Raw genomic sequence first — 27,918 nt, 5'->3', positions numbered from 1 at the left:
ATTCTTTCACGCACAATTCCAAAATCCATTGTTTCATTTCAGAATGCAGTGTAGTCACTTCCAGCATCTCATCAGGCATAGATCCTATTTGCTCTGTCTCTTGCATTAATCCACTTGTTTCTCTCCCTGTTGCAACCCTTCATTATCCATCCATTGCCTTGTCTCCCTGCTTCCAGCTTTAGCCCCCTATTTACCTACCACACAGCTATAAGAGTGATTTCTAAAAAATTAATATCTTTCATTCTTTTGATTCCTGGGTCGGGAAGATCCCCTGGAATAGGAAATGGCAACCCACTTCAGTATTCTTGCCTGGAAAATCCCATGGGCAGAGGATCCTGGTGGGCTACAGTCCATGGGGTCGCAAAGAGTTGGACATGACTGAGCACTTAGCACTGCTATAGTATTCTTTGTGACTACTCAGTACCAGGAGAATAGAGTCCAAACTTCTTACCTCCCCATGCGAAACCCCGATGACCTTGCTTACTTCTGTAGGCTTACATTTCTGCACAGGCCCCTTGAATCCTAAAACTTCTTCCAACCATTCAAAAAACTACCCACAGATTCCCCCAAGGACTCATGTCTTTATGATCTCACATGTCTTGTTTCTTCGCCTAAATATTTTTCTCCCCCCTCTCACTATCCCAGTTTACTTGGCAAAATTTTCTATATCTTTTAAGATTCTATTAAATTGTTTCCTCTTTTATGAAACCTCAATTCACATTCTTTTCTCCAGAATTTTAACTACTTTTTCCTCTTGGCTACACTGTGTCTTACACAACTTCTATCAGAATGCTCATGACATTTTATTGCTTATAGGTCTGTTTTCCTTCCCCAATCTTTAGCACCAGGAGGCATGAAACATTTACTAATTTTATCCCTGGCACTCAAGTAATGTTTATGAGACAAGTGAATGCTGGAATGTTGGGTCCTCTCCCTAATTTCTAACTCTTAAAACACTGAAAAAAATCCATCCTTGTCTCTTTCCTGTTATTCATCATTTCAATCTAACCCCATATCCACTCCTGTATAATGATATCTTTTGTTTTTCTTGGCTTACTCAGTGGGTTTGTTAGCCAGGACAGCCTGTGTGATTCAATAACTTACTTCACTTCACCTTCTTTAGACTTCTTTCTTTATCTGATTTGCCCATATTCTGAGGTCCTATGTCTTAACTTTCTCCTTACCAGATTCCTCTTAGCAATTTTTATGTATCTGTTAAATACTTTGCCTGTTTCTGCTGCTGCTGCTAAGTCACTTCAGTCATGTCCGACTCTGTGCAACCCCATAGACAGCAGCCCACCAGGCTCCCCTGTCCCTGGGATTCTCCAGGCAAGAACACTGGAGTGGGTTGCCATTTCCTTCTCCATTGCCCATTTCTAGCATGTCATAAATACTAAGTGTGCTTGTTAAAAAGTAATAATGTTTGAATGGATTGTTGCTGTTAGGCCATATCTAGAAGTATTGCCTTTAAAAACAAAACCAATGCAGTATAACATTATGGTTAACAAAGGCAGCCCAGTAGAGCAGAGTTGTCTTGGTTCTATAGTCAGACAGTCCTGGGTTTGAGCCCTGCCTGGACTGCAAGGAGATCAAACCAGTCAATCATAAAGGAATCCATTCCTGAATATTCACTGGAAGGATTGGTGCAGAAGCTGAAGCTCCAATACTTTGGCCAATGACTTTGTCTTTGGATGCAAAGAACTGACTCATTGGAAAAGACCCTGATGCTGAGAAAATTTGAAGGCAAGAGGAGAAGGGGATGACCGAGGATGAAATGGGTGGATGGCATCACCAACTCGATGAACATGAGTTTGAGCAAGCACTGGGAGTTAGTGATGGACAGGGAAGCCTGTTGTGTTGCAGTCCATGGGGTCTCAAAGAGTCAGACACAACTGAGCAACTGAATTGAACTGAACTGCAGTGGGTTAGCTGGGTGACCTTGGCCAAGTCTACCTTCTGAATCGGTTTGTTTCTCCATGAAAAAGAATAAGCACATCTCCATGTTTGCAGCATTGTGAGGACTAAATAATATAATTCAGCAGAATGTATAGCTAACAGCAGTTAATGAATAAAGGAGAGTCTGCTACAATAATAATTATTGATTATTAATGATGATGGTGGTAACTGATTCGGTGCAACACTGAAGAACATCTAGATTATTTCCCCTTTGGGTTTGGGGGTGTGACATAAAGTATATTTATAAACTGGTTTTTATTTTTTGGTATTAAGAAATGTTGCTGCCTGTTTGTTTTTTAACCAGGGCTTATGCTAATAGATAATTGTTCCCATCTGGAGCTGATATTGAGTGCAAATCCAGAACCAGCAGCTCTAGTGCAAACCTTGGTCTCCAAAGCCAAGCTCCAGAGAGAATGTGACACCCTGAAAGGCCCGATCGGCTTTTCTGCCTGCCTTTTCTGTGATTGTTCTGTTGTTGTTATGGTTGTTATTTTTATTATTATTCTCCAACTCTTTTTTCCAGTGAAGAGCTGAGAACTGCTTAAAAAAAAAAATAGAAAGAAAGAAAGAAAAATTCAGTAGCCTCACTAATGTGAAGAAGTGTCATTGGCAGCAGGAATTTGCACGATCTCACTGCCGACCCAGGTAACAGCTGGTGACTTCCTCTTGCACAAAGGAAATCACTCTCTTTGATGAATACTTCGGGATGATTTTCAGCTCTGATCTTCACTTGCTTTTAGACAGCTACTGTAACAAAAGCCTGTAGGGAGAGCTAAAGCTTTGCCTATTTACAATAACCACATGCTGACTCTCTATTTAATTTTAAAAACAAACTCAGAGCTCCAAATCACTCTCATATTTAATATTTTGTCCTAAAATAACTCTCTATTTTATTTTGCTTTTTTAAAATTAAAACGTAGCTTTATATAAAGGGCAGCAAGAAAAAAGAAAGAGAAAGGAAGAGAAAGAAACAAATTGTGACAACAGGAGTGGCTTTAACAACAGAAACTCATTTCTTCCTCTTTTGGGGCAACGAAGAAGGCAACAGCTCTGCCGTTGTTATTTCTTGCATGCCAGCTAGAGCCCAGAATGGCTACATGCCATCATTTTCAATAATGCCTGTGTGTTTTTGAGGAATTACACACACATATGCACACATAGAGCCTCACTTTAAATAAATTCTACAATGAGCCACCTGTCCATTAAATATGATTACACAAATGTGATTTAAGATGTCTTCTGAGCTTTCCTTTCAATTCCCTTCTTATAGACAAATTGGAAGCCACCTATGGATTCCAGACCATGCTTTGACCCCCTTCCTTGCTTCTTTCCAAACTCAAAATCAGTAACATAATTGCCAATCTGGGTTTAAGCCTTTGCCACCTCCTGAATAAATTACCAACCAGTGAAAGGGTACACAAAAACACCTGCAAATCATATAACTTGGTCAATCACTTCACAACCTCTCTCTGGCTATTGCAGGCTGGGCTTCACAATGCCTGATACAGCATATTATGCAATGATGTTCCATGTTGCCAGTAAACCATGGCTTTATGCCACCGTTCCATACAGCAGCTCTATTTAGCTTTATTTATTGGATTTTTAAATCCTCTTGTACAGTAGGCATTGATCTCTCCTGAGGTTGTGATTATAGCTTTAACTATTGACACTTCTATCAGAGCCAACCTCAATTCTTTGCCTTCTGCTGACAAGAAATGGCAATCATTCCAACACCGCACTCTCTGAATCTTGAACCCCTGTCCCACATACTTTGCCCTGCATAAAGAGTACACAGATGTTGGTTAGCTGGTTTCCTCAGCAAAATGTAGTCTTCAAATTGCCTTCCCTTTCTGTATTACTTCAAAGAGTAAAGGTAAATCTGTAAGGGTAAGTCTGACTGGAAGCACTGAAAATGCTCTGAGACACATATGCATTTAAAAAGCTGCCTTCTTCCCGCTCAAAAATTTCATGTTTGTCATTATCCACCTGGAGCACTGTCTGTCAAGTTATTGAAGTAATTGGACAGTGAGCACTTTCTTAGAAGAGATTCTACCTTTCTGTTTGCTGATGAATCTCAGAAATAAAGTAAATTCCATCATTCCCGGTATAATTAGCAAGAAGCTACATTGGAAATCAAAACATAGAATATAAAATATCAGTTCAGCCATTAATTAGTTGTGTGACTGAGTAAGTAGCTCAACCTTTCTTAGCCTCATCTAGAAAATGAGAATACCTCAGCCTTCCTCCTAGTGTAAGTGTGAGACTTAAGTGAAAAAGTGTGCATGAATATCTGGCATATGGTGGATTGCCAGTAAGTTTTCATTTAACATCCCATTTTGCCCTTTCCTCTACCGGCTTCTCAAGACGAATTGTTGCTTGTGAAAGACTAGTCAATCATTCTGTTATAGTTCTTCACCCTAGTATAGGTTAGATTAAGGAATTTGATTTTATCATTTGAGCTAGTCCAACTTGTATTATCTCTATGGTCTTGCCTTGGTGCCTGGAATTTTTCTTGTGTTTACCCCTTTTGGTGGAAGCAGTGATACAATAATATGGTGATGCAATGAGCCTTGATGGGTTTTGAACCTCTTACTTAGTTGATCAGGGAACTTCCAATTATAACATTTGTTTACATTGGTTTTAAAATAGATTGTTTCAAGTAGATCCAGGATCTTCTTAGAATACTCCTTCTAAATTCTTACTGTAGAAATATGTAATTCTTGCATACAAATTTCCTATGCCTTTGGCAAAGGAAGTCCTATTCAGTGTACCGTAATTTCAAGAAGAAAATACCTAGAAGACTAAAGGGAGATGCTGTAGTTTTATTTTCCTTTAAGAGTTCAAGAGGTTCAACTTAGTGGAAGACAGTTTGTACACTGGTTATAGAAAGACCTAAATTTACTGTCCTTTTCTTCTTGCTTTTGAAATGTGGGAAAGAAGGACAAGGAACTATTTAGAAAGAAAGAAAGAATGTACAGGAATTTAGCTACATAACAGATTGTCAAAGTCAATTGCTGTAACTTTCCTAAACACCAGAAGTGTTGGAAGTTTCTAAAATTCTGATGAAGACTAACTGCCTCTTCAGTGATAGTGTTCATAAAACCAGGTATGTTAGATTTGGAAGTCACCTCAGAAACCATCCCTTGTATGAATCTCTTTTGCTGTCCCAGAAAAATGAACATCAGTCATCACAGTGTAGAGAACCCACTCTCTGGCAAGAAATTCCATTCCACTTTGAGCAGATCTGACTCTAAGGAAATTAGATCTGTTCCTTATTTTGAATCAGATCTCTATCACTTCTATGCATATGTTCTTATTTTACCATCTGGAGTCACAAAGATAAATCTGAATCTTCTAACGGCAGTTAAAGGCAGTTGTTATCTCCCACAGGTGTGTTCTTCTCTAGCCTGACTATTCCTAGTTTCTCTAACCATTCTTCTAGTAACAGAGTTCTGTTCTCCTCAACACTCTGATCACTCTTTTTGAATATATTATGGTTTTCCAATGTTTATATAAATTATGATACCTTGGGGAAGGAAATGGGAACCCACTCCAGTATTCTTGCCTGGAAAATCCCGTGGACGGAGGAGCTTGGCAGGTATAGTCCATGGAGCCACAAAGTCAGACACAACTGAGCAACTTCATTTCATTTCACTTCAAAACTGAACACAATATTTGGCATGTGTTTTCTGTGACCATTTAAAAGAGAGCAATAAATGCCATACCATTTTTCTCAACACTCCATATATATGAAGACGTATTTAGCATTTGCTCTGTGTTAGACACTGTTCAACATGCTATACATAGATTAGCACATTTACTCTCACAACAAACCTATGAGATAGGTACTTTGATTATTCTCATTTTTTTAAATGAGGAGACTGCAGTATAGTCTATGTCAGTGCTTCTCAAGCTTTATTATGCATAAAAATCATATAGGGTTTTTTATTAAAATTCAGATTCTAATTTAGTAGGATTTCTGTGGATCCTGAAATTCTACATGTCTAACAAGCCCCTGAGTGATATTAGTACTGCTAGTCCAGGGAACATAATTAAAGTAGGAAGGGTCTATATAACATGATGAAATGATAAAACAGAAAAACCTTGAGCTGCAGTAGCTAGAGGTATCTTTAACAGCATTATAGGAAGTTTCAGAGAATTTATGTTTATTTAATTGAAGAACTGCTTTCATCTCACTCCCTAATTTGTAAGATGTTCTTCCTATCAGCAAGAACTGGCTTATAAAACCCTTTCTACCATTTAAATATGGAATCACAACAATAACATTTAGGAAACACTTGCCAAAAGTCAGATCCTATTCTATGAAACCTACACATCCTATTATTTAGTGTTTCCAACAGTCCTATAAAGAAAATCCAATCATACTGTTTTGAAGATGAGAAAACACAAGCACACATGAGGGCAAAACTAACATCTTTAAGTTCCTGGCCAATGGCAGGATCTACCACAAAGATCTGGTAGATCACTCAATTAGGAAGAGGCAGAGCTGGTATGTAACCCTACCTGACATCACAATATGCATGTCTAACTATGAAGCTACACATCTGCTTGTGTTCATCTCATAGACAGCAAAGCCAGTGGTCCAAGAGACTGAGGGGCAGAGAAATTTCAGAGGCCAACGAGTGAAAGTGCTCCCTTCCCAGGTAAGGTAGCAACTGTAGAGGAAAGGCAGTTCTTTAAAATTGAAGTAACTCAATGTGCTAAATTCTATGATAAAAACTGTAATAAGAGTGAATGTAGATCAGGTTCATAAACAGAGACCACAGATTTTCTATAATTAATAACAAGGATGTTAGGATTCATTTATTGATTGATGAAGTCTTTTTTTAATTTTAATTTTTAACTGGAGGATAATTGCTTTAGAATGTTGTGTTGGTTTCTACCATAAAACAGTACAAATCAGCCATAAGTGTGTGTGTATAAATATATATATATATATATATATATATATATATATATATACCCTCCCTTTCGAGGCTCCCTCCCAACCACCCGCACCATTCTACCCTTCTAAGTCATCACAGAACAGTCAAGCTGGGCTCCCTGGGTTATATAGCAAATTCCCACTAGCCATCTATTTTACACATGTTACTTTATAAATACATGTCAATGCTATCCTCTCAATTCATCCCACCCTCTCTTCCCCTCACTGTGTCCAAAAATCCTTTCTCTATGCCTGCATCTGTATTTCTGCCCTGCAAATAGGCTCGTCAGTACCATTTTTTCTAAAATACCAGATCTAGCTCAGATCCTGTGCTAGGTGCAAATGTACTCATGTGAGTACTGTCCACAGTGAGCTCATAGTCTAGCTGGGGAATCATTTATAAAAATACAACTCTAATAGAATGTAAAAGCTGCTGTGGTTATAAAGGAACAGGATGAAGTGATGAAGAAAAGACAACAGTCAGAACATTCATGGGGAGGGATTGGTGCTAAAGAGCAACCTGGCAGAGAAAACCAGAAGATCCAAGATAGACACAACCTAATCTTAATTTTTCTCAGGTTGTAGTATGGTATATCAAATTTTTTTATATTTAAGTGTTTGCACCAAAAGGGTGGTTAATTTTCATAGTTCTCAAAGGATGCTCCCAAAGAAGACAGCTCTTAGGTAAAAATGACAGAATCTCTCCATTATAAATTTGATTTTTCTTATATTTTTTCTTCAACTTGTTGATAACTGCTTTTGTCAGCTACTTAGAAACATCTAGCAGATATTAAAGAAATCATTAAAAGCAGATGTTTGTGCCTGGTTTGAGTCATAAATTTGAATAGTAAAACTATCCCTGCTGCTGCTGCTAAGTCACGTCAGTTGTGTCCGACTCTGTGCGACCCCATAGACGGCAGCCCACAGGCTCCTCCATCCATGGGATTTTCCAGGCAAGAGTACTGGAGTGGGGTGCCATTGCCTTCTCTGAAAACTATCCCTAGATTTTTTCTATTAAAGAATTAATATAAATCAATTTCCATGTTATTACCAAATATCATAGTTTTCAAGGGCTCTGCTGGGTGAACAAGTGTACTTTGCCTGTTAAGAATGATCAAATTCACCCATTCTGATCAGATTTATATTTTATGTTTCAAAACTTTACTATGTGCCTTAGACCAGCATACATGACACAACAAAGGTGAACTTATTGCACATATCAGTAATGCTAGCAAGTTCAAGTCCTCTGACTTTTTATGGGATACATGACAGCATAAACAATGCACACACACAAAATCATTTAAGAAACTTTATTCTTGAAAGTATACAAGAGAAATGATTAAGAAACCCCATGTGGTTTGCAGGCACAGCATATGGCTTATGGTTTTGACATTGTGACCAAGACATTTACCACCAGCTGGTACCAGTGTAACTAGTTGCAAGAAAACATCCAGGAGTAGCAAAAGCACTTCCACTGCTGAAAGTTCTACAATACTTATTTGGCTAAGATATAGCAAATGTCGGGCTTCCCAGGTGGCACTAGTAGCAAAGAACCTGTCTGCCAAAGCAGGAGATATAAGAGACGTGGGTTCCATCCCTGGGCTGGGAATATCCCCTGGAGGAAGGCATGGCAACCCATTCCAGTATTCTTGCCTAGAGAATCCCAAAGACAGAGGATCCTGGTGGGCTACAGTCCATGGGGTCACAAAGAGTCAGACAGGACTGAAGCAACTTAGCATGCATGCATGACAAATGTTATTTGGATAGAAATGTTATACCTATTTGGGGAGGAAGGAGAGCAATATAATGGAAAAGAATAAGCAAAAAATTTAGCCCATCTAACCACTTTCCAGGAACAGAACCCTACAAACTTTTTTAAGGGCGATACTTCAGGGATACACTACAGGTGAGCATGAAGTTTAAAGATGTCTATTTATTCATCCAATAGGATTCCCTGAGTTCATAGATTGTCACTCTACTAGGGGCTTGAGAAATACATGCCTCATGCCTACTATCAGAGCACAAACAGTGTAGGAGAGAGACAGGCCCACAGGGAAAGATGACTAGTAGGGCATTAGTTGCTGCACTGGGTACAGAGGAGACAAAGGAGAGAAGCCATTTCTACCTAAACCAGGTGAAGACACAAAGGAGAATGTGAGAAGGAGGACAAACGTTCATTTGGCAGAGAAAGGAAGTCTGATCAGAGTGTGAAAAACAAAGAATTTTAGGAAGATTAAAAGGAAAGAGCTTTATGGAAAGAGAAAGCAGGATAAGCAAAGCCATGTAGATCTGAAGAAATGGGACCCGTAGGAAACTGCAATCAACTTGATATGGCTGGAGCTTTGGGTGAACTCCTTACTACACACCTATTTTCTGTGGTGGATCTTAGAGTGTGGACTCTAATGTAATCATTGAAACAGAAGATGAAAGTTTGAATGGAATGGAGAGATGGCAGTACGTTTAAATGACTAATGACCAGAACTGAGCCAATGTTCGTCACTGATGGTGCTGGGGGTGAGGGAAAAAGACACAGTGACAGTGACTCCTGGATCCAATTTTGGGGTGTGTATTGAAAAATCTTACGTTTCTCCTCTTGAACACTTCACTTCTGACATTTCTACCAAATGCGTGGGAGATTTTCCACCACCAAGCCTTTCTCTGATGTGGCTGGATATCCTACAATTTAACTCAGTTATGACACTAACTACCTGGAGACAGCATCAGATCCCACAAGTGAAGTCTCACAAGCCTGCCCCCCACTTCAGATGCCAATCACAAGTATTAGACCCATGGGTTACCCACAACTTTTGTCCAACTTGGCTACAAATTGGAGTTTCCCATGACCTCCTCCCCTTAGATTCAGTTATTTGCTAGAGTGACTCACAGAACTCAAGAAAACACTTGCTTATGTTTAGCAGATACTAGTGGAGGTGATGGAATTCCAGTTGAGCTATTTCAAATCCTGAAAGATGATGCTGTGAAAGTGATGCACTCAATATGCCAGCAAATTTGGAAAACTCAGCAGTGGCCACAGGACTGGAAAAGGTCAGTTTTCATTCCAATCCCAAAGAAAGACAATGCCAAAGAATGCTCAAACTACTGCACAATTGCACTCATCTCACATGCTAGTAAAGTAATGCGCAAAATTCTCCAAGCCAGGCTTCAGCAATACGTGAACCATGAACTTCCAGATGTTCAAGCTGGTTTTAGAAAAGGCAAAGGAACCAGAGATCAAATTCCCAACATCCGCTGGATCATGGAAAAAGCAAGAGAGTTCCAGAAAAACATCTATTTCTGCTTTATTGACTATGCCAAATCCTTTGACTGTGCGGATCACAATAAACTGTGGAAAATTCTGAAAGAGATGGGACTACCAGACCACCTGACCTGCCTCTTGAGAAACCTATATGGCAGGTCAGGAAGCAACAGTTAGAACTGGACATGGAACAACAGACTGGTTCCAAATAGGAAAAGGAGTCTATCAAGGCTGTATATTGTCACTCTGCTTATTTAACTTATATGCAGAGTACATCATGAGAAACATTCATGAGAAGCACAAGCTGGAATCAAGATTGCTGGGAGAAATATCAATAACCTCAGATATGCAGATGACACCACCCTTATGGCAGAAAGTGAAGAGGAACTCAAAAGCCTCTTGATGAAAGTGAAAGAGGAGAGTGAAAAAGTTGGCTTAAAGCTCAACATTCAGAAAACGAAGATCATGACATCTGGTCCCATCATTTCATGGGAAATAGATGGGGAAACAGTGGAAACAGTGGCTGACTATTTTTCTGGGCTCCAAAATCACTGCAGATGGTGATTGCAGCCATGAAATTAAAAGATGCTTACTCCTTGGAAGAAAAGTTACGGCCAACCCAGACAGCATATTGAAAAGCAGAGACATAACTCGGCCAACAAAGGTCCGTCTTGGCAAGGCTATGGTTTTTCCAGTGGTCATGTATGGATGTGAGAGTTGGACTGTGAAGAAGGCTGAGCACTGAAGAACTGATGCTTTTGAACTGTGGTGTTGGAGAAGACTCTTGAGAGTCCCTTGGACTGCAAGGAGATCCAACCAGTCCATTCTGAAGGAGATCAGCCCTGGGATTTCTTTGGAGGGAATGATGCTAAAGCTGAAACTCCAGTACTTTGGCTACCTGATGCGAAGAGTTGACTCATTGGAAAATACTCTGACGCTGGGAGGGATTGGGGGCAGGAGGAGAAGGGGACGACAGAGGATGAGATGGCTGGATGGCATCACCGACTCGATGGACATGAGTTTGAGTGAACTCTGGGAGTTGGTGATGGACAGGGAGGCCTGGCGTGCTGCGATTCATGGGGTCGCAAAGAATCGGACACGACTGAGCAACTGAATTGAACTGAACTGAACTGAAAGGATATGATAAAGGACAAAGGTGAGCAGCCAAATATTGCAAGGTCTGGGATGGGGATTGAGCACAAGAACTTCTGTCCCTGGTGAGTTGGGGTGAGTCACCTTCCTGGTTCGTGTGTGTATTCACCTACCTGGAATCTCCCCAAGCCCCATATTATTGGGATTTTATGCTGATTTCTTCATGTGCACATAATTATTAACCCCATTTCCAGCCCCTCTCTAGAGTATGGGGTGGGTAGAAGAAGCTGTAAATTCCAAGCTTCCAATCACGGCATGGCCTTTGTGGTGACAGCCCCCATCCAGGAGCACACCCAGAATCGTCTCATTAGAACAAAACGTGCTTCTAGTGCTCTCTTATCACTTAAGAATTTACAAGGTTTTTATGAACTTTGTCCAGGTGCTAGAGAAAAAGAGCAATGTATGTATTTTCTATCATCTCAGTAGTTGCATGAATGGTGATTGCATTTGATACATATGAAGGGTATATATCAAATTTTAGAAATTTCTATTATAGATCTTTTAATTCCTTCAAACTAAAGAAAGAGCACTGATTAGGAAAGAAGTCATTGCATCGTTTTATCTAAGTCCTATGCCTACGTAGTATAACAATCCCACATGGTCTTTGGGCGAAAATGAGACACTATATGCTTTTTGCACCACATTATTCTAATATTCCTTTTCATCTGGGACATAGCAATCCCTCCAGAAACAGGCTGGAAAAATGAATCACAAGCAGTTAAAAATGTAAGTGAGAAGCATCAAGTTATTAGGCAAGGCTTTGAAAAGATAAACGGTTTGTGAAAGAAAATGTAATTAACAGGTTACACTGTATATGTTTGCAAAATGCCAGCGATGCATGAAAATGTTTTTGTCTACTTAATTTTCCTAAGATTGTGTGTTTATATTTAAATTAATTAAAGGCAAACAGTCTTGTGTTCTTAAATAACTTTGTGGTGACTGATATGTGCAGCAGCCAAATTGATAGCATGTCATGAAAACTAGCCAACCCAAATGCTTGCAGTCCAAGAAGCCACAGAGTAAGCTACTGTCCTTAAGGGGAAAGAATCTGAAGGCCTAGTGTGCAGCAGACAGAGTCTTCCCATTCAAAGGTAGATTTTTCCACTCATGGAGGGAAAGCTGAGAGCATAAGCACCTTGAGAGCAGACATCTTTGTTCATTGTGTTCAGTGACATATCCCAAATGTTTAGAACAGACTACGTGTTCAATAAATATTTTCTTAATTAATGAGTTACTGAAAACTTAATTAATGAATTTCCACAGCAACTTGGCAGCATGATGTGGGAGCAAAGATTTGGCATCTGAAGTCCTAGGTATTAACCCTCATCAGTCGTATGATCCTGAGCAACTCATTTACTTTTGAGTTTCAGTTTTCTCCTCAGTAAAATGAACACATTATCTATGAAAATGAGGTCATAAGAGATAGTTTATATGAAATCACATTATAAGCTTTAAAGGACTGATGTGTTCATTTATCTCCTTGAAGGCAGAAATTCTACTTATGCACTACTCAGTAATTTCTGATCCTCACTGTTTATGTATTACTAATTTTTTTTAAACTCCTGACACACAGTCTAGTGGACTTCCCAGGTGGCTCAGATAAAGAATCCGCCTGCCAGTGCAGGAGACGTAGGAGATGCAAGTTCGATCCCTGGATCAGGAAGATCCCCTGGAGGAGGAAATGGCAACCCACTCCAGAATTCTTGGCTTGAGAATCCCATGGACAGAGGAGTCTAGCAGGCTGTAGTGCATAGGGTTGCCAAGAGTCAGACAGGTCTGGGTAACTGGGCACCCATGACACACAGTCTAAAATAACTGTTTATTAAAATGAATTGAAGTCACCGTGGCTGGTACATTTTGCATTGGGAATTGGAGGAGGAAGTGGTTGACAAAATGACAAGAACTCATTGCAAGAAAAATCAACATTTGGTTTATTGGACTATCTAAGATCTGCATTTCTTAGCAAATCTGAAGACTCTCTCAGCCTGATTTCTAGGATTACTTTGAGCATGACAGTTACTCCCCCACATCCATATAGAATTATTACCTTATATGATAGAGCAAGCTATATCTATTGGCTCTTTACAGTACAGATCTATTTCTGACTAAAAGCACTTCATTTGAAATTGTCCAGATCTACAAATACCATATGTGGCTATGTCAATACGTATGGTCTATGCCCAGGAAAACTTTCTCAGAGTATATGTATATTTAAATAAGTTCTTATCTCATGGACAGATTTGTTTTCAAAATTTCACTTGTAACAACCTTATTCAAGGATTTCTTCAACAAACATTGCATCCTTATTGTTCTGAGCTCAGTGTTAAGCACTGGGAAATGAAGATGCCTAATGCCATACTTTGGCCACCTGATGTGAAGAACAGATTCATTTGAAAAGACCGATGCTGGAAAAGATTGAAGGCAGGAGGAGAAGCGGCTGACAGAGTATGAGATGGTTGGACGGTATCACCGACTCAATGGACATGAGTTTGAGTAAACTGCAGGAGTTGGTGATAGACAGGGAGGCCTGGCGTGCTGCAGTCCATGGGGTCACAAAGAGTTGGACATGACTGAGCGACTGAACTGAACTGAATGCCATTCTTACCATGTCTGGCTACTTCCCGTTCTCTAAAGGCATGGAGACCAGGAACAAAGCTGCAAGATAATATGAGAAAATATGAAAATTCGTGCAGTAGGTATAATCTAAGATGGATCTTTGGATTTATGACTTCAGTGAATGGGTGAATGGTTCTACTACTGTTTTCCAGAGAGACACCCAAAGAATAAGCAGTTTTAAGGCAGAAAATATTTATCTTAATTATGTATAGTACTTAGCATGACTCTGAAATACAACCGATAGTGCCTCACCAGTGTCTGGCACATGTGAGGCCCTCAGTAAGCATTATTTGAATCGATCAATGAAACCCTGTGCTGACATTTACTAGTTGTGTGACTGGGCAAGTCATTTACCTAAGTCTCCTTTTTATCAACTGTGCAAATAGCAGAAGCTACTTAATAAAGTAAATAATTATTTTTAAAAAATAGAATGAAACTAAAGTAACACAATACCGGGTACCTAACAAGCTTTCAATAAATGGTAACCATTTGTATTCATCTTTGTGGCTCAGGGATTATGTCTTTCAGATAGGTCAGAAAAAGAAAATAGATGTGAATAATCATTAATTTTACGTTATTTCACACATTTTTTTACAGGTGTTGATTGAGCCTTTCTCTGATGCCAAATACATAGTCTCCTATGATTTTGTGAGAACATGGTGCCCTCATCACCTGGGTCCAGTGCTCTCCCACCTAGGGTCTGGTTGAAATCCCTATCAGCACTTAGCCCTCAGCCATCCAGTCACTATGCACCTCAGCTGTCTTCTCCCACGAGATGGCTAGATCAATGACAGAGGATGCATAAGAAGAAAGAGAGCAAGAAAAAGTAAGAACTGATTCCCTCCAGCCTACTACAAGTTTAATATCATGTGTAAGGGCAGATCTTACAGTCAACATAATTATATGCATAATGTGTGTGGAAATGCAAAAACATGTAAATCATACAACTTTAAATGCAAATATATACATGGTCTTTTTTATTATCTATGCCACTTGGTTTTGAACCTCAGGATAACCTTAGTGGAAACTACTTCCCTAGGTACCTTTTTTTTTTCTTTAACTGAAATCAGTGATCAGGTTTTTTTAACTGAAATCAGGTTTTTAAAAAGGAATTCAGGAATGAAAAAAAAATATGTTTTACAGTTCACATCTGCGTGGGCTAAACCACCTGCTGTGATTCTGTGGATTATATTCCTTTTACTGCCTTAGAGTATTAGTTAATATTATGTGTACATGTTTTCTCTTCCACCACCCCCAATCCCAGATTGCCAGTTCCTTGAAAGAAAAGCACTGTCTATTACAATTCATCATGTCCCTTTGTAACCCTGGCAAATCAGGTCTTTAAAAATGGAGGGAGTGCTCTCTCATATGAGGTAACACCATCTTAACTGTTCTTCACTCCTCATTCCATTCTCTTTATCCTCTAGCTTTCATATTTTTGCCCTTTTCTCACCTTGCCAGTCCTTCTTGTTTTCCTACTCTCTTTTCTCTCTGGATTGTAATTTTGTATTTGCTCTTTATATCAGTATAATTTGCCATTATAGCAATTCTCCCACTTTACCTGGATCCCCCAAAGTTCCCTTTTGGGAACTTGTTCCCTCCTCTCTAAAGCAAATTTCCACCACTCTTCTCCCTTCTCATGTTGGAACATACTTATCCATGGTTTTTAATCCTCTTTTTCAGATGTTACATGAAGAATCTTTATATCTGGTTTGAAACCATCCAGAGCATTTGAGGTTGTTAAAAAAACAAAATTCAACTGAGTACATTTTAAAAGCATTTCTGGCTTTATTCAAAGAGTCATGAATTGGGCAGCATCCAATTTAACAAATAGAAAGGAGTTCTGAGGAGCTGTACAAAATGAAAGACTTTTACAGACAGAAGGGAGCAGGAACAAGGAAGTTATTCTAGACCAAAAAAAAAAAAAGTGAGTTATTACAAGGTCATTTTCCTTTTGGGGATGACAAGGATCTCAAGTAGATTACCTAACTATTGCTTATTACATGATTCCGGATTGATGATTGACTGTTTTAAGGTTCCATTTTGGGGAGAGCTGAAACTGTAATTATGTCTCAGTCTGGTGTATTTACAGATGTGAATAATATTGTGTCCCTGTATAGATATTATTGTTTTCTCTTATAGTGAGACAAAATGGTATCTGCTCATTCCTCAGGTGGGGCTTCCAAGGTGGCGCTAATGTTAAAGAACCCACCTGTCAATGCAGGAGATGTAAGAGACATGAGTTCAATCCCTGAGTCAGGGAGATCCCCTGAAGAAGGGGATGGCAACCCACTCCAGTATTCTTGCTTGGAGAGTGCCCTGGACAGAGGATCCTGGAAGGCTACAGTCCACAGGGTCCCAAAGAGTGGGCACAACTGAAGCAACTTAGTGCATAGCACTCCTCAAGGATACTCTAAAAAAAAAGGCTTTCACAACTTTTTCCAACAGTCATATCTCACATTGTAGAAGGATGGGGTATAAGCCTATAAGTAACAAAAAATTGATAAGTGTAATGCCCCATTCAGGAGCTTCTTAAGCTGCTTCTGGTGCAGACATCTTTATTTCCCCATTCATTTAGTGTCTGGAAGTTCCCAATTCATTTCCGGATTCTCCACAACCAAGTTCATGTCTGTTGACCACTACTTTCATCATTCCTACGTCCCTACCCAAGTCCCAAATCTGTCTGCTCTAGACTTGTCAATGGTTTTCACTGGGTTTAGGCATGTATTACCTGCTTAAATAGCTTCTAAGGTCCACTGGTAAATGAACAAATCACTGTTACTCAGCACCACCCCATAGAAGATAGCTCACGATTATGTCTTTTCTTTTTCAGAAAATAGCTTTTAGCATTGGAATATATACACTACCATCCATAAAATAGATAGCCAGTGGGAATTTGCTATATGACATGGAGTTCAAACCCAGTGCTCTGTGACAACCTAGAGGGGTGTGAATGTGTTGGGAGGTGTGCTGCTGCTACTAAGTCACTTCAGTCATCTCTGACTCTGTGCGACCCCATAGATGGCAGCCCACCAGGCTCTCCCACCCCTGGGATTCTCCAGGTAAGGCAAGAACACTGGAGTGGGAAAGGGAGGTTCAAAGGAGAAGAGACATAGTTATACCTATGGCTGATTCATGGTGATGTATGGCAGAAACCAATATTATAAAGCAATTATCCTCCAATTAAAGATATGATCAAACAACAACAAAAAATAACACTTCTGTTATGTAAGCCAGAGAGGTCCAATGTCTTTGAAATTTTTATTTCCTCAAAAAATAAAAATCAAGGTGACTTGAAGCAATTAAAAAGTCTTTCAGAAAGTCTGCTCATTTCTACTTTGGTAACCCTTTCCTATACAGTTGGCATCAGCAAACTTTATCCATAAAAGTCAGTTTGCCAATATTTTAGACTATGCTGGTTAATTCAGTTCAGTTCAGTTCAGTCGCTCAGTCATGTCCGACTCTCCTCGACCCCATGAATCACAGCACTCCAGGCTTCCCTGTACATCACCAACTCCCGGAGTTCACTCAAACTCACATCCATCGAGTCGGTGATGCCATCCAGCCATCTCATCCTCTGTCGTCCCCTTCTCCTCCTGCCCCCAATCCCTCCCAGCATCAGAGTCTTTTCCAACGAGTCAACTCTTTGCATAAGGTGGCCAAAATACTGGAGTTTCAGCTTTAGCATCAGTCCTTCCAAAGAACACCCAGGGCTGATCTCCTTTAGAATGGACTGGTTGGATCTCCTTGCAGTCCAAGGGACTCTCAAGAGTCTTCTCCAACACCACAGTTCAAAAGCATCAATTCTTCTGTGCTCAGCCTTCTTCACAGTCCAACTCTCACATCCATACATGACCACTGGAAAAACCATAGCCTTGACTAGATGGATACCTTTGTTGGCAGAGTAATGTCTCTGCTTTCGAATATGCTATCTAGGTTGGTCATAACTTTCCTTCCAAGGAGTAAGCATCTTTTAATTTCATGGCTGCAATCACCATCTGGCTAATTGGGCTCACCCAAAAAAGATGGCTAACACCCAAAAAAGATGTCTTTTACATCACACGGGACTGGAATGCAAAAGCAGGAAGTCAAGAGATACCTGAAGTAACAGGCAAATTTGGCCTTGGAGTGCAAAATGAAGCAGGGCAAAGGCTAACAGAGTTTTGCCGAGAGAGCACACTGGTCATAGCAAACACCCTCTTTCAACAACACAAGAGAAGACCCTACACATGGGCATCACCAGATTGTCAATACCAAAATCAGAGTGATTATATTCTTTGTAGCCAAAGATGGAGAAGTGATAGCTTACAGTGAATAGTGTCAGATTTGTGATCTCAGAAGAAGATTTAGCTTCAGGACCAGGGACCAGGCTTGATCACTCAAGAGCTTATGTGTATCAGAGTTTTACTGAAGTATGAAAAGGGACAGAGAGCTTCTGACACAGACATCAGAAGGGGGACATAGAGTGCCCCCCTCGATAGTTTTAGCAAAGAAGCTATATACTTTTTTAATTGGTTATTACAATAAATCAAAAGAATGTCTCAGGGTTGTAAAGATCTTACTAGATCTACTCCCACAATTTACTTTTTAAGATGACAGGATTATAACTAACAATAGAAAAATCTTACCAGACCCACTCTCATAATATACATTTTAAGATAACAGGATTCATCAGAATGTTTTCAAGGAGAAATAGTCCTCAAGCAGGATACATTGTTGTTATATAATCCTTGAAAGAAAGTGAAGTCGCTCAGTCGTGTCCAACTCTTTGCGACCCCATGGACTGGGGTCTGTAGACTGTAACCAGGCTCCTCCATCCATAGGGTTTTCCAGGCAAGAATACTAGAGTGGGTTGCCATTTCCTTCTCCAGGAGATCTTCCCAACCAAGGGATTGAACCTGGGTCTCCAGCATTACAGGCAGATGTTTTACCATCTGAGTCACCAGGGAATCCTTAGTACAGAGTTTAAGCTGAGCTGTTTTGTTGTGTAATCATCAGCTCTGGGCTTAAAGAGAAAAATGTTTTATGTGACTAAGACTAAGAAATGTAGAATAAAAAGTTTGTCTTTTTCTCCTTCTTGAGAACTCCAGACCCCTATCTACTCTTGAAGAGCCCCAGATCCCACTGTCCTCCTCGGGGACCCTAGACTTCTTATCAACCTACCTAGAAATTGACTCTCTCAGAAGCTCTAGAAAGTCAGCAAAAACAAGACTGGGAGCTGACTGTGGCTCAGATCATGAACTCCTTATTGCCAAATTCAGGCTTAAATTGAAGAAAGTAGGGAAAACCACTAGACCATTCAGATATGACCTAATCAAATCCCTAATGATTATACAGTGGAAGTGACATATAGATTCAAGGGATTAGATCTCATCTGAGTGCCTGAAGAACTATGGATGGAAGTTCCTGACATTGTACAGAAGGCAGTGATCAAGACCATCCCCAAGAGAAAGAAATGCAAAGAGGCAAAATGGTTGTCTGAGGAGGCCTTACAAATAGCTGAGAAAAGAAGAGAGGCTAAAGGAAAAGGAGAAAAGGAAAGATATACCCATCTGAATGTAGAGTTCCAAAGAATAGCAAAGAGAGATAAGAAAGCCTTTTCTCAGCGATAAATGCAAAGAAATAGAGGAAAACAATAGAATTGGAAAGACTAGAGATCTCTTCAAGAAAGCTAGAAATACTGTTGGGGGAGTTTGTAATTTCCTTGGTTCTGTCTCATCACAACAAAAATTTGAAGCGAGGGATAAACCAACGTTACAGCCCTTGGACGACCAGTGTTATAGCTCTCGGATGGACCAGTGCCGCAGCTCCGTGTTTCAACTCAATTTTATTTAGAAAGTAAAGGAAAATACATCCTCGAGGCATGGCGGCATGCCATCTCTTTTGACGCAGAGAAAAAAGGCCCCTAGCCCAATTTTGGCTCCTCTTTTTATGTGTTTTTTCTCCTCCCCCTAAGCCTGCCCTATATAAATTGGGTTGGTCAGGAGTGCTGTTTGTTTTACCTGAAGTCCTCACTCGGGTCCTCAGACCTTACTTTGTTCTATTTCCGTGGACTTTTCCCTTCTCTTTCTTTTAGGCACTGCCATTTTGGACTCCTTTTTCCTATTCCCTCAAGAGATGGGAGGCCCAATCTTTGGGAATAGGGACATCGAGGTCTCTCTGGCTACTTCCTGCTGAACTGGGATGGCAAGGGGCTTTGGGCCTCCCCCTTTTGCTAGCCTCAAACCTCAGAGTTCTTGTAGCAGTGTCCATCTAAGGGTGAGTGATATTTTTTCTGTGGTCGGCTGTAGTTTTATATATCCTTGTTCAACTGGCACTACATGTTGTAGCTTGTTGACCTGGGCAGAGACAAAATGTATTAGACAATTGATAATACATGGAGCAATCACAAGCAGCATCAATATGGTGATGACAAGGACTAGTAGGGGCATTAGCCAACTCCAAATTTCCCATCACCAGGAGGATCTCCCAAAGAGAGATTGTAGCCACCCAGAGAACTCTCCAGCTTGTTCTTTGAGAGCCTGTGGGGTCTGAATGTTTTTCTTGAGGACTGTGAGACTTTCTTTAACTTAGCTAGAGATATTTACCCAGAAACAACACGTCTCACTCAAAATGGCTCAAGTCCTTTCTTGTTCAGGGATCAGGAGATCTATCTCTTGTCTGTTTTGGAGTACAAACCCTGCCAAGCTGTGTTGTCTCTTTAGAGCTGTCCTGAAAAATCTTATCCCCAGAAACTTAATTTTGGGGGTGTTCATTAGAATGGCACCCATCTGTAGTCCTGAAGAGGTATCTGAGATCTCCCAGGGGCTCACAGGTGTATTGAGTGTCCTCTTCTGTTTTCTTCCATGGCTTGACTCATGAGTAGTGAATCCAGGAGTCATGTCCTGGTATCTTGACTCCTTTGAGGGTAGAAAGTATTACAGGGTAGGGGCCCTTCCATGTGGGCTGGAGTTAAGCCTTTGGGGAGCCATCTTTCCAGACTTTAATTAGGGCTTGTGTTCCTGGAGCAAATAGTGATGACTTTAGAATCTTTTGGGTCCTGGTTGACACCCCCAAGTGTATATTCTGTTGGAATTGCCCAATGGCCATGGTATAAGACTGGACGGTCTGAGCCTCTGGCTCTAGGAAGAGGTCATCAGCATTTAAAAAAAAAAAAAAAAAAAAAGGTCTCCCATAGCATCTCATAAGGACTAAGACCAACCTGTTCCTTAGGGGCAATATGGGTGCAGAGGAGAGATATTGGTAAAGCCTCCTTCCATCCCAGGGAGGTCTCCTGGGTTATCTTTTCTATTGTTGATTTTAAGAATTGGTTGGCGCTTTCTACTTTTCCTGAAGACTAAGACCTCCAGGCACAATGGAGATAATAAGTAATGACCAGTGCTTTAGAGACCCCTTGGGTGACCTTAGAAGTAAATGATGTTCCATTGTCACTTTGTAATGACCTGGGCAGACCAAATCTTGGAATGATTTCATGGAACAATTTTGTTGTTGTTGTTGTTGTTGTTTTACCGCCTTCTCAGCCTTCTCAGTCCAGGTGGGAAAACCTTCAATCCATCCTGTGAATGTATCTATCATGACTAATAGGTATTTACATCCTTGAGAAACTGGCATCTGGATGAAGTTCATCTGCCAGTCCTCTCCTGGGTAGGGTCCACATCATTGGACAGGCTGGGCCAGCTCAGGTTTTTGAGCTCCTTGGGGGTTGTTTAATTGGCAAGTGGGGCAAGAGGTGACCACTTGCCTTATAGTCATTTGGAGGCCTGTTCCTCTGAAAGATCTTTCTAGTAATCTTTGGAGGCCCTTTCCCCCTAAATGAGTGGTGGCACGTAAGGAGTTAACCAACTTCCATTGGAAATTCCCAGGCAGAAAAAGGAATCCCTCCCATGGAACCACCCCATATGATCTTGAAAGCCCTCACGCTTAGGTTTAAGAGTTTCACCTTCAGTATATGAAGAAGTTTCTGGCAAATTAGTCTGTGGAACTAAGGTGACAATCCCTATTAAGTCATTGTTCCATAATGCTGCTCTCCTAGCTGCCTGATCGGCTGCTTGGTTCCCTTGCCACTTCTGTGCTCCCTTTTTGGTGTCCTTTACAGTGGGAGACTGAAACCTCAGCGGGCAGATGGACTGCCTCCAAGAGTCTAAGAATTTGATCACCATATTTGACTGGGACCCTCGGGGGGTCAAGTGACGTCTTTATTTCTAAATAGCAACATGTGCATGTAGCACCAGAAAGGCATACTTGGAGTCAGTATAAATGGCTACTTTTTTCCTTTTCCCAGCTCTAAAGCTTGAGTCAGGGCTGTGAGCTCAGCTAATTGGGCTGAAGTACCTGGGGGCAAAGGTTTAGCCTCTATGGTCTCAAAATTGAAGACTACTGCATATCCAGCTCTTCTTTTTCCATCCAAGACAAAGCTGCTTCCATCAGTGTACCAGATTTCTTAAGGATTGGTCAGAGGATCTTCTGACAATCCCTCTTGGGGTTTTGTCCAGTGGTCCAAAGTTTCTAGGCAAGAGTGAAAGGGGAGAGAGCCCTTGGGGGTAGGCAGGAGGGTGGCTGGGTTAAGAACCTCACAAGGGGATATACTGAGGCCTGGATTTTCCATCAGCACTACTTGATATCTGAGGATTCTTTGATCATACATCCATACATGGCTTCTCCAATTTAGGAGTTGTTTCACTTGGTGGCTGGTGAAAATGGTTAGTTTGCCCCCAAAAGAGAGTTTTAAAGCATCTTCTATCAGGATCCCAATAGCTGCAAGATTTCGAAGGCAGGCAGGCCAACCTCAGGTGGTTGGGCTGAGCCTCTTGGATAAGTAAGCTACAGGCTGGGGCTCAGATCCCAACCTTTGAGTTAACATTCTCAAGGCTATTCCTTCTTTTTTGTGAACATAAAGTTGGAATACTTTTTCTGGGTCTCGCAACCTGAAGGCAGGTGCTTGAGTTAATGGGGTTAATTTTGTTCTCCCATAGTTTTTGGTCCCTCTCTATTGGAGAAGGTGTAATGGGTTCCTCAGTAGTAACCAGAAACTGTAGGGCTCTAGGGGCTGAAAAACTTCCCATCACAAGGGTGGTCCACAGTTTAGTGAGTATATCTCTTCCCAATAAGGGAGTAGGACACTCAGGGACCACCAGAAACTGGTGGGAAAATATTTGTCCATCTCAGCAACAAAGAAGTGCTTGGGTGAATCTTTAGGTAATTATTTTTCCTGTAGCACCCAAAATGGTACAGGTTTGGGAGGAGAAGGCTCCAGAGTAGGAGGTCAGGACAGAGTCGGTAGCCCCTGTGTCAACCAAGAAATTCTCGGACCTACCTGCCACATCCAGTTGCACCCTTGGCTCCAGTCCCGTGATGGCTATCTGTGACAGGTGGGCTGGCTGGAGTGGGCCGCTTCAGTCCTGTTGAACTATCTTGAGGGAAGGGTTGGCACTTGACCTTGAGGCTCTTGGGTCCTGAGGCCCTTGAGGCCCAATGTCCCAACTGATGACACTTGTAGCAAGCTGTTTTAGGAGACTTGTCATGGTTTGGACATTCTTTGGCCCAATGCCTCACCTGTCTACAGATTAGGCATTTGCCTCTTGCCTTGTCCTTTAAAGACTCGGGGTTTGCTTTTCTGGAAGGATGCCAGCATCTGTGCATAGCTTGTCTCTTTCCTATTCTCTCTTTCCTGGGCCTTGGTCTCCCTTTCTTGTTCTCTGTTATAAAAGGTATTGGTGGCTGTCTGGACCATCTCATCTAAAGAGGCAGCAGGGTCCTGCTGCTGTAGCTGTTGTAACTTTATCCTGATGTCTGATGCACACTGGGACAAGAATTTGTCCTTTAAAATCACCTGTCCCTGGTGATAGTCTAAGTCCAGATTGGTAAAGTTTTAAAGGGCCTTTTTTAGCCTTTCCAGAAAGGCAATGGGGTTCTCATTGGGCTCCTGAGTTATTGCTGAGACTGGGCTCAGTCCCACAAGTAATAGGCTTCCTTTAATTTCCATAGGTGGACTTTCTTAGGGGTGAGACTTTCTGAAGCTTATCCTACCCAGTACTGTTTCAACCTGAGAGCCAGGCATCCCCAGGTCAGAGTACAGATCCCCAGGTAAGCTGAGGCGTGACAGCCTCCTGGAGATAAAATCCCCAGGCAGGTCGTGGCAAGTTGGCCTCCCAAGAATTGGGTCCCTGGGCAGGTCAAAGCATTTCGACCTCCTGGGACCCCTGGACTGGCGGATCCCCGAGCAGGTTGAGGTATGACAACTTTTTGAGGACCAGATCCCTAGGCAGGTCAAGGCAGGTTGACCTCCTGGGACCCCCCCGGACTAGCAGATCCCTGAGCAGTTTGAGGCATGAAAACCTCCCAGTGACCAGTACCCTAGGCAGGTCAAAGCAGGTTGACTTCCTAGCACCCTGGACTAATGGATCCCTGAGCAGGCTGAGGCACGACAACCTCCCGGGGACTGGATCCCTAGGCAGGTCAAGGCAGATCAACCTCCTGGGACCCTGGGGCTGGAGTTGGGCTTCCCCAAAGTCTCCAAAGTGACAAGTACTGGGTAGGATTAAGGGGTTGTAATTTTAATTTATCCCCAGTTTGTTCACCACAAGTGGAAATAGATATCATGATGTAAAACAATCCAAGCCATGCTCTGAGACTGGGAACCTGTTGAAACAGCCATAAGCCTTATCCTCTTATTGCTCTGAGAGAATGTAAGTCAACTGATTTCCTCCCCTAGTCCTCTATAAGAGCAGGTTAGGGTGTCTCCAATGGTAAACATTTCATTGTCATAGACCCCCATTAGGTAATAACAGAAGTAATGAGAAAGGAGTGGGTTATCTGGCCCTGTTAGCATTAAGGTATCTTAATAATAAGCAGGGTAGAACAATGTTGCCTACAAGGGGGCAGGGTCCTGGTTGTAGGAGTTAGTAAGTGGCTTAAGAACAAATTCATAAGAAGCAACAGACCAGATGTTCCACAAAAGTGGAGTGGAAATTTGATCCAGGGGTAAGTTTGTAACTTTTAGGAGAAGGGTGGTAAGGGTTTGGGCCCAAACAGCCTGCAGGGCTAGCTCCCAAAGTGGCAAACATTATCCCTGGAAGCTCAACTGCCTTTGAAAGGATGCCAACAGATGGACTTCTAGCAGACATTGTGTGCCTGTCACCCGCCCTAGCGGGTCCACTGAGAGATGCTGTTGTTGCACATGCGGTAGAATGGTAGATGAAGGCCTGAATATCTAGATGGATTGGATATTAAACAGTATTTCCCTCCCAAGGGTCAGCTATTTTCTGGTTGTCCTTCCAGAAGATTATAGAGGCAACATTGTGGGCCTGGACAGGGCTCAGGAGAAGAGCAAGAAACAGGAGGGAAGAGAGCAGGGCACAACTTTTGAAAGAATGATATAGCCCAAGGGCATAACATAAACCAATTAAAACCAAATGGATCCAAGGTGACAAGTTAAATTCAACTAAACCTTGATCCCCAATCTGCAAGCTAAATGACACATCCAAAGGAGGCAGGACAGTTCCAAGTCACCATTTAAAGAAGGAGTGGGTGGTTCCCCCATGGTTGGGATGATCCTCCCACTCATTTGCATATGAATTCACCCACACCACATTCCATGGCCGAAGCTCTTGCCCTCTGTGATGGCCCACACCCTGTGGAGTGTGGTTCTCTCTGAATCTGAAAAAATCCACCTCTTACCTATGGCAATGTCTCTAACGGAATTTTTGCAATGAGACATCAGAGCCTAAGTTTCATTAGGTTCTGAAGCCAGGCACCATGGGTTTTGGCCAGGCTCAAGTCCCGGGAGAGGAGCTGAGAACAGGAGGAAAAAGTGGTGGGAAAAACATGCTGGGGAATTCCCTTCATAGCCTGCCAGAAAATCTGCTAAATACCTGACCTGTGCTCACTGTTTTCATTGGCCTGTTCCTGGGTACAAAGAAGATTAAGGACAGAAGAACTCCTACAGCTTGGGTAACAGCTACTGGGGCCCAGGAGATAACGGAGCCTTTGGGACATACTGAGGAGAAGCTCTTGCCAAAGTCCCAAAATTGCACCTACTGCTGCTCGCCTGTTCACGGGGGTTTAATGAAACAAGAAACGAGAGATTGTAAAGAAATGAAGATTTTGTTAGGCATAGGTCCTTCCAACCATAGGAGCGAGGATCTTCTACCTTAATCAGAGGTCTGGAATCTGACTGAGACTGAGCCGCGTGAGCTTTCTGCTGAATTCAGTTTTCACTGTCCACATTTCCAGCACGTTGAGCTTCTTGTTACTTCCTCTGCACTGGGTTTTCTTTGCATTCAGCTTCCACTGCAGGAGCTTTTGCCCACTTGGGCTCCTGGGGTGCTTGGCTTCCTCCTTGCAGGGTCCAAGCTGAGGTTGCTTCAGCCAGGTTAAATCCAAGAAACAGCCCCATAGATGTCAGGGGAGTATGTAATTTCCTCAGTTCTGTCTTGTAGCAACAAAAATTTGAAGCAAGGGACTGATCTGCGTTACAGCCCTCGGACGGACCAGTATTACAGCTCCGTGTTACAGCTAAGTTTTACTTAGAAAGTAAAGGAAAATACATCCTAGAGGTATGACGGCATGCTGAACCAAAAGACCCAAACAGAAGAGTGGTCCCTGGCCCAATTTTCACTCCTCTTTTTATATGTTATTTCTCCTCCCCCTGGGCCTGCCCTATGTAAATTGGGCTAGCCAGGAGTGCTGTATGTTTTACTGAGGTCCTTACTCCCGTCCTCGAGCCCTCCTTTGTTCTATTTTCAAGGACTTTTCCCTTCTTTGACTTTTAACCGCTGCCATTTTCGACTCCTTTTTCCTATTCTAACTACCTAATATTAATGTTTCCTTGGTATTTCAAATTTTATTGAAGAGATCTCTACCCTTTCCCATTCTGTTGTTTTCCTCTATTTCTTTGCATTGATCATTGAGAAAAGGCTTCTCATCTCTCCTTGCTGTTCTTTGGAACTCTACATTCAAATAGGTATATATTTCCTTTTCTCCTTTTCTTTTAGCTTCTCTTCTTTTCTCAGCTATTTGTAAGGCCTCCTCAGACAACCATTTTGCTTTTTTGCATTTCTTTCTCTTGGGGATGGTTTTGATCACTGCCTCCTATACAATGTCAGGAACTTCCACAATAAATGGTAAGATTCAAATGCCCACTTCTTATATTATTATCAACTTCAATTAATGATCTGGCCCCTCGAAAAATGGAAAGCTGAATGTTTTGTGACCTAAACAATAGGAATAATAGTAATCTCATTGTTGTTGCTGTTTAGTCAATAAGTCATGTCTGACTCTTTTGCAATCCTATGGACTGTAGCTCTCTAAGCTCCTCTGTCCTTGGGGTTTCCCAGACAAGAATACTTGGGTGGTTAGCCATTTCCTTCTCCAGGGCATTGAAAATGTGAAAGTGTTAATCACTCAGTCATGTCCCATTATTTGGGACCCCATGCACTGAAGCCCACCAGGCTCCTCTGTCCATGAAATTCTCCAGGCAAGAATACTGGAGTGGGTTGCCATTTTCTTCTCCAAGAGATCTTCCCAACCCAGGGATCAAACGCAGGTCTCCTGCATTGCAGGCAGATTCTTTACTGTCTGAGCCACCAGGGAAGTCTATAGGGATTACTGGTGTTTAATTAAACAAAGAAACCATGAGACTGAGTTGGCTATGATGCTAGGATGACCTACTTAAGCAGACCAAAATCTAATCCTGTTACAAAATCATTTGTAAAAGGTTACAAGGTTACAAAATCGAAACCTAAAGACAACTGATCACAGATACATAACTAGGCTTTAACCTATTAAATGGCTGTGTAGCACTGGAGCAGCCTAGAGCAGATACCTCATGTCCTAGGTCAGTAGCTGCGGCCATGTCCTGGGTGTTCGTTCGAAGGACTGATGTTGAAGCTGAAACTCCAATACTTTGGCCACCTGATGTGAAGAGCTGACTCATTTGAAAAGACCCTGATGCTGGGAAAGATTGAAGGCAGGAGAAGGGGATGACAGAGGATGA

General features: G+C 41.6%; 1 long non-coding RNA gene across 1 annotated transcript; it reads right to left on the bottom strand.

Moving 5' to 3' along the window:
* Positions 1 to 19,791: 19,791 nt before the first annotated feature.
* On the bottom strand, positions 19,792 to 26,492 carry LOC129656133 (uncharacterized). Its single transcript, XR_008716212.1, has 3 exons — positions 26,074 to 26,492; positions 23,239 to 23,425; positions 19,792 to 20,263 (listed from the first exon to the last, which is right to left on the bottom strand). It is a non-coding gene; the product is annotated as an uncharacterized LOC129656133 (long non-coding RNA).
* Positions 26,493 to 27,918: the final 1,426 nt, after the last annotated feature.

This window comes from Bubalus kerabau, chromosome 6 (genome assembly GCF_029407905.1).
Source record: "Bubalus kerabau isolate K-KA32 ecotype Philippines breed swamp buffalo chromosome 6, PCC_UOA_SB_1v2, whole genome shotgun sequence".
NCBI classification, from domain to species: domain Eukaryota; kingdom Metazoa; phylum Chordata; class Mammalia; order Artiodactyla; family Bovidae; genus Bubalus; species Bubalus kerabau.
This window is presented reverse-complemented; position numbering and strand designations above follow the sequence as displayed.